The sequence below is a fragment of the Astyanax mexicanus genome, chromosome 5, assembly GCF_023375975.1.
Source record: "Astyanax mexicanus isolate ESR-SI-001 chromosome 5, AstMex3_surface, whole genome shotgun sequence".
Lineage (NCBI taxonomy): Eukaryota > Metazoa > Chordata > Actinopteri > Characiformes > Acestrorhamphidae > Astyanax > Astyanax mexicanus.
In genome coordinates, this window is record NC_064412.1 from 36730580 (window position 1) to 36743209 (window position 12630).

The window sequence follows — 12630 nt, forward strand, 5'->3', positions numbered from 1 at the left end:
CAGCTACAGGCTTCTGCCCAGCTACAGGCTTCTGCCCATTCACAGGCTTCTGCCCAGGTACAGGCTTCTGTCCATTCACAGGCTTCTTCCCAGCTACAGGCTTCTGCCCAGCTACAGGCTTCTGCCCATTCACAGGCTTCTGCACAGCTACAGGCTTCTGCCCAGCTACAGGCTTCTGCCCATTCACAGGCTTCTGCCTGGCTACAGCCTTTTGCCCATTCACAGGCTTCTGCCCAGCTACAGGCTTTTGCCCAGCAACAGGCTTTTGCCCATTCACCGGCTTCTGCATAGCTACAGGCTTCTGCCCAGCTACAGGCTTCTGCCCATTCACAGGCTTCTGCCCAGCTACAGGCTTCTGCCCATTCACAGGCTTCTGCCCATTCACAGGCTTCTGCCCAGCTACAGGCTTCTGCCCAGCTACAGGCTTCTGCCCATTCACAGGCTTCTGCCCAGCTACAGGTTTTTGCCCAGCAACAGGCTTCTGCCCAGCTACAGGCTTCTGCCCATTCACAGGCTTCTGCCCAGCTACAGGCTTCTGCCCAGCTACAGGCTTCTGCCCATTCACAGGCTTCTGCCCAGGTACAGGCTTCTGTCCATTCACAGGCTTCTTCCCAGCTACAGGCTTCTGCCCAGCTACAGGCTTCTGCCCATTCACAGGCTTCTGCCCAGCTACAGGCTTCTGCCCAGCCACAGGCTTCTGCCCATTCACAGGCTTCTGCCCGGCTACAGGCTTTTGCCCATTCACAGGCTTCTGCCCAGCTACAGGCTTCTGCCCAGCTACAGGTTTCTGCCCATTCACAGGCTTCTGCCCAGCTACAGGCTTCTGCCCAGCTACAGGCTTCTGCCCATTCACAGGCTTCTGCCCAGCTACAGGCTTCTGCCCATTCACAGGCTTCTGCCCATTCACAGGCTTCTGCCCAGCTACAGGCTTCTGCACAGCTACAGGCTTCTGCCCGTTCACCGGCTTCTGCCCAGGTACAGGCTTCTGCCCATTCACAGTCTTCTGCCCAGCTACAGGCTTCTGCCCAGCTACAGGCTTCTGCCCATTCACAGGCTTCTGCCCAGCTACAGGCTTCTGCCCAGCTACAGGCTTCTGTCCATTCACAGGCTTCTTCCCAGCTACAGGCTTCTGCCCAGCTACAGGCTTCTGCCCATTCACAGGCTTCTGCACAGCTACAGGCTTCTGCCCAGCTACAGGCTTCTGCCCATTCACAGGCTTCTGCCCGGCTACAGCCTTTTGCCCATTCACAGGCTTCTGCCCAGCTACAGGCTTTTGCCCAGCAACAGGCTTTTGCCCATTCACCGGCTTCTGCATAGCTACAGGCTTCTGCCCAGCTACAGGCTTCTGCCCATTCACAGGCTTCTGCCCAGCTACAGGCTTCTGCCCATTCACAGGCTTCTGCCCATTCACAGGCTTCTGCCTAGCTACAGGCTTCTGCACAGCTACAGGCTTCTGCCCGTTCACCGGCTTCTGCCCAGGTACAGGCTTCTGCCCATTCACAGTCTTCTGCCCAGCTACAGGCTTCTGCCCAGCTACAGGCTTCTGCCCATTCACAGGCTTCTGCCCAGCTACAGGCTTCTGCCCAGCTACAGGCTTCTGCCCATTCACAGGCTTCTGCCCAGCTACAGTTTTCTGCCCAGGTACAGGCTTCTGTCCATTCACAGGCTTCTGCCCAGCTACAGGCTTCTGCCCATTCACAGGCTTCTGCCCAGCTACAGGCTTCTGCCCATTCACAGGCTTCTGCCCTTTCACAGGCTTCTGCCCAGCTACAGGCTTCTGCCCAGCTACAGGCTTCTGCCCATTCACAGACTTCTGCCCAGCTACAGGCTTCTGCCCATTCACAGGCTTCTGCCCAGCTACAGGCTTCTGCCCAGCTACAGGCTTCAGCCCATTCACAGGCTTCTGTCCATTTACAGGCTTCTGCCCAGCTAGAGGCTTCTGCCCATTCACAGGCTTCTGCCCAGCTACAGGCTTCTGCCCAGCTACAGGCTTCTGCCCATTCACAGGCTTCTGCCCAGCTACAGGCTTCTGCCCATTCACAGGCTTCTGCCCAGCTACAGGCTTCTGCCCATTCACAGGCTTCTGCCCATTCATAGGCTTCTGCCCAGCTACAGGCTTCTGCACAGCTACAGGCTTCTGCCCATTCACAGGCTTCTGCCCAGCTACAGGCTTCTGCCCATTCACAGGCTTCTGCCCAGCTACAGGCTTCTGCCCATTCACAGGCTTCTGCCCATTCACAGGCTTCTGCCCAGCTACAGGCTTCTGCCCAGCTACAGGCTTCTGCCCATTCACAGGCTTCTGCCCAGCTACAGGTTTTTGCCCAGCAACAGGCTTCTGCCCAGCTACAGGCTTCTGCCCATTCACAGGCTTCTGCCCAGCTACAGGCTTCTGCCCAGCTACAGGCTTCTGCCCATTCACAGGCTTCTGCCCAGGTACAGGCTTCTGTCCATTCACAGGCTTCTTCCCAGCTACAGGCTTCTGCCCAGCTACAGGCTTCTGCCCATTCACAGGCTTCTGCCCAGCTACAGGCTTCTGCCCAGCCACAGGCTTCTGCCCATTCACAGGCTTCTGCCCGGCTACAGACTTTTGCCCATTCACAGGCTTCTGCCCAGCTACAGGCTTCTGCCCAGCTACAGGTTTCTGCCCATTCACAGGCTTCTGCCCAGCTACAGGCTTCTGCCCAGCTACAGGCTTCTGCCCATTCACAGGCTTCTGCCCAGCTACAGGCTTCTGCCCATTCACAGGCTTCTGCCCATTCACAGGCTTCTGCCCAGCTACAGGCTTCTGCACAGCTACAGGCTTCTGCCCGTTCACCGGCTTCTGCCCAGGTACAGGCTTCTGCCCATTCACAGTCTTCTGCCCAGCTACAGGCTTCTGCCCAGCTACAGGCTTCTGCCCATTCACAGGCTTCTGCCCAGCTACAGGCTTCTGCCCAGCTACAGGCTTCTGTCCATTCACAGGCTTCTTCCCAGCTACAGGCTTCTGCCCAGCTACAGGCTTCTGCCCATTCACAGGCTTCTGCACAGCTACAGGCTTCTGCCCAGCTACAGGCTTCTGCCCATTCACAGGCTTCTGCCCGGCTACAGCCTTTTGCCCATTCACAGGCTTCTGCCCAGCTACAGGCTTTTGCCCAGCAACAGGCTTTTGCCCATTCACCGGCTTCTGCATAGCTACAGGCTTCTGCCCAGCTACAGGCTTCTGCCCATTCACAGGCTTCTGCCCAGCTACAGGCTTCTGCCCATTCACAGGCTTCTGCCCATTCACAGGCTTCTGCCTAGCTACAGGCTTCTGCACAGCTACAGGCTTCTGCCCGTTCACCGGCTTCTGCCCAGGTACAGGCTTCTGCCCATTCACAGTCTTCTGCCCAGCTACAGGCTTCTGCCCAGCTACAGGCTTCTGCCCATTCACAGGCTTCTGCCCAGCTACAGGCTTCTGCCCAGCTACAGGCTTCTGCCCATTCACAGGCTTCTGCCCAGCTACAGTTTTCTGCCCAGGTACAGGCTTCTGTCCATTCACAGGCTTCTGCCCAGCTACAGGCTTCTGCCCATTCACAGGCTTCTGCCCAGCTACAGGCTTCTGCCCAGCTACAGGCTTCTGCCCATTCACAGGCTTCTGCCCTTTCACAGGCTTCTGCCCAGCTACAGGCTTCTGCCCAGCTACAGGCTTCTGCCCATTCACAGACTTCTGCCCAGCTACAGGCTTCTGCCCATTCACAGGCTTCTGCCCAGCTACAGGCTTCTGCCCAGCTACAGGCTTCAGCCCATTCACAGGCTTCTGTCCATTTACAGGCTTCTGCCCAGCTAGAGGCTTCTGCCCATTCACAGGCTTCTGCCCAGCTACAGGCTTCTGCCCAGCTACAGGCTTCTGCCCATTCACAGGCTTCTGCCCAGCTACAGGCTTCTGCCCATTCACAGGCTTCTGCCCAGCTACAGGCTTCTGCCCATTCACAGGCTTCTGCCCATTCATAGGCTTCTGCCCAGCTACAGGCTTCTGCACAGCTACAGGCTTCTGCCCATTCACAGGCTTCTGCCCAGCTACAGGCTTCTGCCCATTCACAGGCTTCTGCCCAGCTACAGGCTTCTGCCCAGCTACAGGCTTCTGCCCATTCACAGGCTTCTGCCCAGCTACAGGCTTCTGCCCAGCTACAGGCTTCTGCCCATTCACAGGCTTCTGTCCATTTACAGGCTTCTGCCCAGCTAGAGGCTTCTGCCCATTCACAGGCTTCTGCCCAGCTACAGGCTTCTGCCCAGCTACAGGCTTCTGCCCATTCACAGACTTCTGCCCAGCTACAGGCTTCTGCCCATTCACAGGCTTCTGCCCAGCTACAGGCTTCTGCCCAGCTACAGGCTTCAGCCCATTCACAGGCTTCTGTCCATTTACAGGCTTCTGCCCAGCTAGAGGCTTCTGCCCATTCACAGGCTTCTGCCCAGCTACAGGCTTCTGCCCAGCTACAGGCTTCTGCCCATTCACAGGCTTCTGCCCAGCTACAGGCTTCTGCCCATTCACAGGCTTCTGCCCAGCTACAGGCTTCTGCCCATTCACAGGCTTCTGCCCATTCATAGGCTTCTGCCCAGCTACAGGCTTCTGCACAGCTACAGGCTTCTGCCCATTCACAGGCTTCTGCCCAGCTACAGGCTTCTGCCCATTCACAGGCTTCTGCCCAGCTACAGGCTTCTGCCCAGCTACAGGCTTCTGCCCATTCACAGGCTTCTGCCCAGCTACAGGCTTCTGCCCAGCTACAGGCTTCTGCCCATTCACAGGCTTCTGTCCATTTACAGGCTTCTGCCCAGCTAGAGGCTTCTGCCCATTCACAGGCTTCTGCCCAGCTACAGGCTTCTGCCCAGCTACAGGCTTCTGCCCATTCACAGGCTTCTGTCCATTTAAAGGCTTCTGCCCAGATAGAGGCTTCTGCCGATTCACAGGCTTCTGCCCAGCTACAGGCTTCTGCCCAGCTACAGGCTTCTGCCCATTCACAGGCTTCTGCCCATTCACAGGCTTCTGCTCAGCTACAGGCTTCTGCATAGCTACAGGCTTCTGCCCATTCACAGGCTTCTGCCCAGGTACAGGGTTCTGTCCATTCACAGGCTTCTGCCCAGCTACAGGCTTCTGCCCAGCTACAGGCTTCTGCCCATTCACAGGCATCTGCCCAGCTACAGGCTTCTGCCCAGCTACAGGCTTCTGCCCAGCTACAGGCTTCTGCCCAGCTACAGGCTTCTGTCCATTTACAGGCTTCTGCCCAGCTAGAGGCTTCTGCCCATTCACAGGCTTCTGCCCAGCTACAGGCTTCTGCCCAGCTACAGGCTTCTGCCCAGCTACAGGCTTCTGCCCAGGTACAGGCTTCTGCCCATTCACAGGCTTCTGCCCATTCACAGGCTTCTGCCCAGCTACAGGCTTCTGCATAGCTACAGTTTTCTGCCCATTCACAGGCTTCTGCCCAGGTACAGGGTTCTGTCCATTCACAGGCTTCTGCCCAGCTACAGGCTTCTGCCCAGCTACAGGCTTCTGCCCATTCACAGGCTTCTGCCCAGCTACAGGCTTCTGCCCAGCTACAGGCTTCTGCCCATTCAAAGGCTTCTGCCCAGCTACAGTTTTCTGCCCAGGTACAGGCTTCTGTCCATTCACAGGCTTCTGCCAACCTACTGGCTTCTGCCCAGCTACAGGCTTCTGCCCATTCACAGGCTTCTGCCCAGCTACAGGCTTCTGCCCAGCTACAGGCTTCTGCCCATTCACAGGCTTCTGCCCATTCACAGGCTTCTGCCCAGCTACAGGCTTCTGCACAGCTACAGGCTTCTGCCCGTTCACAGGCTTCTGCCCAGGTACAGTCTTCTGCCCATTCACAGGCTTCTGCCCAGCTACAGGCTTCTGCCCAGCTACAGGCTTCTGCCCATTCACAGGCTTCTGCCCAGCTACAGGCTTCTGCCCTGCTACAGGCTTCTGCCCATTCACAGGCTTCTGCCCAGCTACAGGCTTCTGTACAGCTACAGGCTTCTGCCCATTCACAGGCTTCTGCCCATTCACAGGCTTCTGCCCAGCTACAGGCTTCTGCCCATTCACAGACTTCTGCCCAGCTACAGGCTTCTGCCCATTCACAGGCTTCTGCCCAGCTACAGGCTTCTGCCCAGCTACAGGCTTCAGCCCATTCACAGGCTTCTGTCCATTTACAGGCTTCTGCCCAGCTAGAGGCTTCTGCCCATTCACAGGCTTCTGCCCAGCTACAGGCTTCTGCCCATTCACAGGCTTCTGCCCATTCACAGGCTTCTGCCCAGCTACAGGCTTCTGCACAGCTACAGGCTTCTGCCCATTCACAGGCTTCTGCCCAGGTACAGGCTTCTGCCCATTCACAGGCTTCTGCTCAGCTACAGGCTTCTGCCCATTCACAGGCTTCTGCCCAGCTACAGTTTTCTGCCCAGCTACAGGCTTCTGCCCATTCACAGGCTTCTGCCCAGCTACAGGCTTCTGCCCATCTACAGGCTTCTTCCCATTCACAGGCTTCTGCCCAGCAACAGGTTTTTGCCCAGCAACAGGCTTCTGCCCAGCTACAGGCTTCTGCCCATTCACAGGCTTCTGCCAAGCTACAGGCTTCTGCCCAGCTACAGGCTTCTGCCCATTCACAGGCTTCTGCCCAGCTACAGGCTTCTGCCCAGCTACAGGCTTCTGCCCATTCACAGGCTTCTGCCCAGGTACAGGCTTCTGTCCATTCACAGGCTTCTTCCCAGCTACAGGCTTCTGCCCAGCTACAGGCTTCTGCCCATTCACAGGCTTCTGCCCAGCTACAGGCTTCTGCCCAGCTACAGGCTTCTGCCCATTCACAGGCTTCTGCCCGGCTACAGGCTTTTGCCCATTCACAGGCTTCTGCCCAGCTACAGGCTTTTGCCCAGCAACAGGCTTTTGCCCATTCACCGGCTTCTGCATAGCTACAGGCTTCTGCCCAGCTACAGGCTTCTGCCCATTCACAGGCTTCTGCCCAGCTACAGGCTTCTGCCCATTCACAGGCTTCTGCCCATTCACAGGCTTCTGCCCAGCTACAGGCTTCTGCACAGCTACAGGCTTCTGCCCGTTCATCGGCTTCTGCCCAGGTGCAGGCTTCTGCCCATTCACAGTCTTCTGCCCAGCTACAGGCTTCTGCCCAGCTACAGGCTTCTGCCCATTCACAGGCTTCTGCCCAGCTACAGGCTTCTGCCCAGCTACAGGCTTCTGCCCAGCTACAGGCTTCTGCCCATTCACAGGCTTCTGCCCAGCTACAGTTTTCTGCCCAGGTACAGGCTTCTGTCCATTCACAGGCTTCTGCCCACCTACAGGCTTCTGCCCAGCTACAGGCTTCTGCCCATTCACAGGCTTCTGCCCAGCTACAGGCTTCTGCCCATTCACAGGCTTCTGCCCATTCACAGGCTTCTGCCCAGCTACAGGCTTCTGCACAGCTACAGGCTTCTGCCCGTTCACAGGCTTCTGCCCAGCTACAGGCTTCTGCCCATTCACAGGCTTCTGCCCAGCTACAGGCTTCTGCCCAGCTACAGGCTTCTGCCCATTCACAGGCTTCTGCCCAGGTACAGGCTTCTGTCCATTCACAGGCTTCTGCCCAGCTACAGGCTTCTGCCCAGCTACAGGCTTCTGCCCATTCACAGTCTTCTGCCCAGCTACAGTTTTCTGCCCAGGTACAGGCTTCTGCCCATTCACAGGCTTCTGCCCAGCTACAGGCTTCTGCCTAGCTACAGGCTTCTGCCCATTCACAGGCTTCTGCCCAGGTACAGGCTTCTGTCCATTCACAGGCTTCTTCCCAGCTACAGGCTTCTGCCCAGCTACAGGCTTCTGCCCATTCACAGGCTTCTGCCCAGCTACAGGCTTCTGCCCAGCTACAGGCTTCTGCCCATTCACAGGCTTCTGCCCGGCTACAGGCTTTTGCCCATTCACAGGCTTCTGCCCAGCTACAGGCTTTTGCCCAGCAACAGGCTTTTGCCCATTCACCGGCTTCTGCATAGATACAGGCTTCTGCCCAGCTATAGGCTTCTGCCCATTCACAGGCTTCTGCCCAGCTACAGGCTTCTGCCCATTCACAGGCTTCTGCCCATTCACAGGCTTCTGCCCAGCTACAGGCTTCTGCACAGCTACAGGCTTCTGCCCGTTCACCGGCTTCTGCCCAGGTACAGGCTTCTGCCCATTCACAGTCTTCTGCCCAGCTACAGGCTTCTGCCCAGCTACAGGCTTCTGCCCATTCACAGGCTTCTGCCCAGCTACAGGCTTCTGCCCATTCACAGGCTTCTGCCCAGGTACAGGCTTCTGTCCATTCACAGGCTTCTTCCCAGCTACAGGCTTCTGCCCAGCTACAGGCTTCTGCCCATTCACAGGCTTCTGCCCAGCTACAGGCTTCTGCCCAGCTACAGGCTTCTGCCCATTCACAGGCTTCTGCCCGGCTACAGGCTTTTGCCCATTCACAGGCTTCTGCCCAGCTACAGGCTTTTGCCCAGCAACAGGCTTTTGCCCATTCACCGGCTTCTGCATAGCTACAGGCTTCTGCCCAGCTACAGGCTTCTGCCCATTCACAGGCTTCTGCCCAGCTACAGGCTTCTGCCCATTCACAGGCTTCTGCCCATTCACAGGCTTCTGCCCAGCTACAGGCTTCTGCACAGCTACAGGCTTCTGCCCGTTCACCGGCTTCTGCCCAGGTACAGGCTTCTGCCCATTCACAGTCTTCTGCCCAGCTACAGGCTTCTGCCCAGCTACAGGCTTCTGCCCATTCACAGGCTTCTGCCCAGCTACAGGCTTCTGCCCAGCTACAGGCTTCTGCCCATTCACAGGCTTCTGCCCAGCTACAGTTTTCTGCCCAAGTACAGGCTTCTGTCCATTCACAGGCTTCTGCCCAGCTACAGGCTTCTGCCCAGCTACAGGCTTCTGCCCATTCACAGGCTTCTGCCCAGCTACAGGCTTCTGCCCATTCACAGTCTTCTGCCCTTTCACAGGCTTCTGCCCAGCTACAGGCTTCTGCACAGCTACAGGCTTCTGCCCATTCACAGGCTTCTGCCCATTCACAGGCTTCTGCCCAGCTACATGCTTCTGCCCATTCACAGGCTTCTGCCCAGCTACAGGCTTCTGCCCATTCACAGGCTTCTGCCCATTCACAGGCTTCTGCCCAGCTACAGGCTTCTGCACAGCTACAGGCTTCTGCCCATTCACAGGCTTCTGCCCATTCACAGGCTTCTGCCCAGCTACAGGCTTCTGCCCATTCACAGGCTTCTGCACAGCTACAGGCTTCTGCCCAGCTAGAGGCTTCTGCCCATTCACAGGCTTCTGCCCAGCTACAGGCTTCTGCCCAGCTACAGGCTTCTGCCCAGCTACAGGCTTCTGCCCAGGTACAGGCTTCTGCCCATTCACAGGCTTCTGCCCATTTACAGGCTTCTGCCCAGCTACAGGCTTCTGCATAGCTACAGGCTTCTGCCCATTCACAGGCTTCTGCCCAGGTACAGGGTTCTGTCCATTCACAGGCTTCTGCCCAGCTACAGGCTTCTGCCCAGCTACAGGCTTCTGCCCATTCACAGGCTTCTGCCCAGCTACAGGCTTCTGCCCAGCTACAGGCTTCTGCCCATTCAAAGGCTTCTGCCCAGCTACAGTTTTCTGCCCAGGTACAGGCTTCTGTCCATTCACAGGCTTCTGCCCACCTACTGGCTTCTGCCCAGCTACAGGCTTCTGCCCATTCACAGGCTTCTGCCCAGCTACAGGCTTCTGCCCATTCACAGGCTTCTGCCCATTCACAGGCTTCTGCCCAGCTACAGGCTTCTGCACAGCTACAGGCTTCTGCCCGTTCACAGGCTTCTGCCCAGGTACAGGCTTCTGCCCATTCACAGGCTTCTGCCCAGCTACAGGCTTCTGCCCAGCTACATGCTTCTGCCCATTCACAGGCTTCTGCCCAGCTACAGGCTTCTGCCCTTCTACAGGCTTCTGCCCATTCACAGGCTTCTGCCCAGCTACAGTTTTCTGCCCAGATACAGGCTTCTGTCCATTCACAGGCTTCTGCCCACCTACAGGCTTCTGCCCAGCTACAGGCTTCTGCCCATTCACAGGCTTCTGCCCAGCTACAGGCTTCTGCCCATTCACAGGCTTCTGGACATTCACAGGCTTCTGCCCAGCTACAGGCTTCTGCATAGCTACAGGCTTCTGCCCGTTCACAGGCTTCTGCCCAGGTACAGGCTTCTGCCCATTCACAGGCTTCTGCCCAGCTACAGGCTTCTGCCCATTCACAGGCTTCTGCCCAGCTACAGTTTTCTGCCCAGCTACAGGCTTCTGCCCATTCACAGGCTTCTGCCCAGCTATAGGCTTCTGCCCAGCTACAGGCTTCTGCCCATTCACAGGCTTCTGCCCCAGCTACAGGCTTCTGCCCATTCACAGGCTTCTGCCCAGCTACAGGCTTCTGCCCATTCACAGGCTTCTGCCCAGCTACAGGCTTCTGCCCATTCACAGGCTTCTGCTCAGCTACAGGCTTCTGCCCAGGTACAGGCTTCTGCCCATTAACAGGCTTCTGCCCAGCTACAGGCTTCTGCCCATTCACAGGCTTCTGCCCATTCACAGGCTTCTGCCCAGCTACAGGCTTCTGCACAGCTACAGGCTTCTGCCCAGCTACAGTTTTCTGCCCAGGTACAGGCTTCTGTCCATTCACAGGCTTCTGCCCACCTACTGGCTTCTGCCCAGCTACAGGCTTCTGCCCATTCACAGGCTTCTGCCCAGCTAAAGGCTTCTGCCCATTCACAGGCTTCTACCCATTCACAGGCTTCTGCCCAGCTACAGGCTTCTGCACAGCTACAGGCTTCTGCCCGTTCACAGGCTTCTGCCCAGCTACAGGTTTCTGCCCATTCACAGGCTTCTGCCCAGCTACAGGCTTCTGCCCAGCTACAGGCTTCTGCCCATTCACAAGCTTCTGTCCATTTACAGGCTTCTGCCCAGCTAGAGGCTTCTGCACAGCTACAGGCTTCTGCCCGTTCACAGGCTTCTGCCCAGCTACAGGTTTCTGCCCATTCACAGGCTTCTGCCCAGCTACAGGCTTCTGCCCAGCTACAGGCTTCTGCCCATTCACAAGCTTCTGTCCATTTACAGGCTTCTGCCCAGCTAGAGGCTTCTGCCCATTCACAGGCTTCTGCCCAGCTACAGGCTTCTGTACAGCTACAGGCTTCTGCACAGCTACAGGCTTCTGCCCATTCACAGGCTTCTGCCCATTCACAGGCTTCTGCCCAGCTACAGGCTTCTGCCCATTCACAGGCTTCTGTCCAGCTACAGGCTTCTGCCCAGCTACAGGCTTCAGCCCATTCACAGGCTTCTGTCCATTTACAGGCTTCTGCCCAGCTAGAGGCTTCTGCCCATTCACAGGCTTCTGCCCAGCTACAGGCTTCTGCCCATTCACAGGCTTCTGCCCATTCACAGGCTTCTGCCCAGCTACAGGCTTCTGCACAGCTACAGGCTTCTGCCCGTTCACAGGCTTCTGCCCAGGTAATGGCTTCTGCCCATTCACAGGCTTCTGCTCAGCTACAGGCTTCTGCCCATTCACAGGCTTCTGCCCAGATAGAGGCTTCTGCCCATTCACAGGCTTCTGCCCAGCTACAGGCTTCTGCCCAGCTACAGCCTTCTGCCCATTCACAGGCTTCTGCCCATTCACAGGCTTCTGCCCAGCTACAGGCTTCTGCATAGCTACAGGCTTCTGCCCATTCACAGGCTTCTGCCCAGGTACAGGGTTCTGTCCATTCACAGGCTTCTGCCCAGCTACAGGCTTCTGCCCAGCTACAGGCTTCTGCCCATTCACAGGCATCTGCCCAGCTACAGGCTTCTGCCCAGCTACAGGCTTCTGCCCATTCACAGGCTTCTGCCCAGCTACAGTTTTCTGCCCAGGTACAGGCTTCTGTCCATTCACAGGCTTCTGCCCACCTACTGGCTTCTTCCCATCTACAGGCTTCTGCCCATTCACAGGCTTCTGCCCAGCTAAAGGCTTCTGCCCATTCACAGGCTTCTACCCATTCACAGGCTTCTGCCCAGCTACAGGCTTCTGCACAGCTACAGGCTTCTGCCCGTTCACAGGCTTCTGCCCAGCTACAGGTTTCTGCCCATTCGCAGGCTTCTGCCCAGCTACAGGCTTCTGCCCATTCACAAGCTTCTGTCCATTTACAGGCTTCTGCCCAGCTAGAGGCTTCTGCCCATTCACAGGCTTCTGCCCAGCTACAGGCTTCTGCCCAGCTACAGGCTTCTGCCCATTCACAGGCTTCTGCCCAGCTACAGGCTTCTGCCCATTCACAGGCTTCTGCCCATTCACAGGCTTCTGCCCAGCTACAGGCTTCTGCCCAGCTACAGGCTTCAGCCCATTCACAGGCTTCTGTCCATTTACAGGCTTCTGCCCAGCTAGAGGCTTCTGCCCATTCACAGGCTTCTGCCCAGCTACAGGCTTCTGCCCATTCACAGGCTTCTGTCCATTCACAGGCTTCTGCCCAGCTACAGGCTTCTGCACAGCTACAGGCTTCTGCCCGTTCACAGGCTTCTGCCCAGGTACAGGCTTCTGCCCATTCACAGGCTTCTGCTCAGCTACAGGCTTCTGCCCATTCACAGGCTTCTGCCCAGCTACAGTTTTCTGCCCAGCTACAGGCTTCTGCCCATTCAAAGGC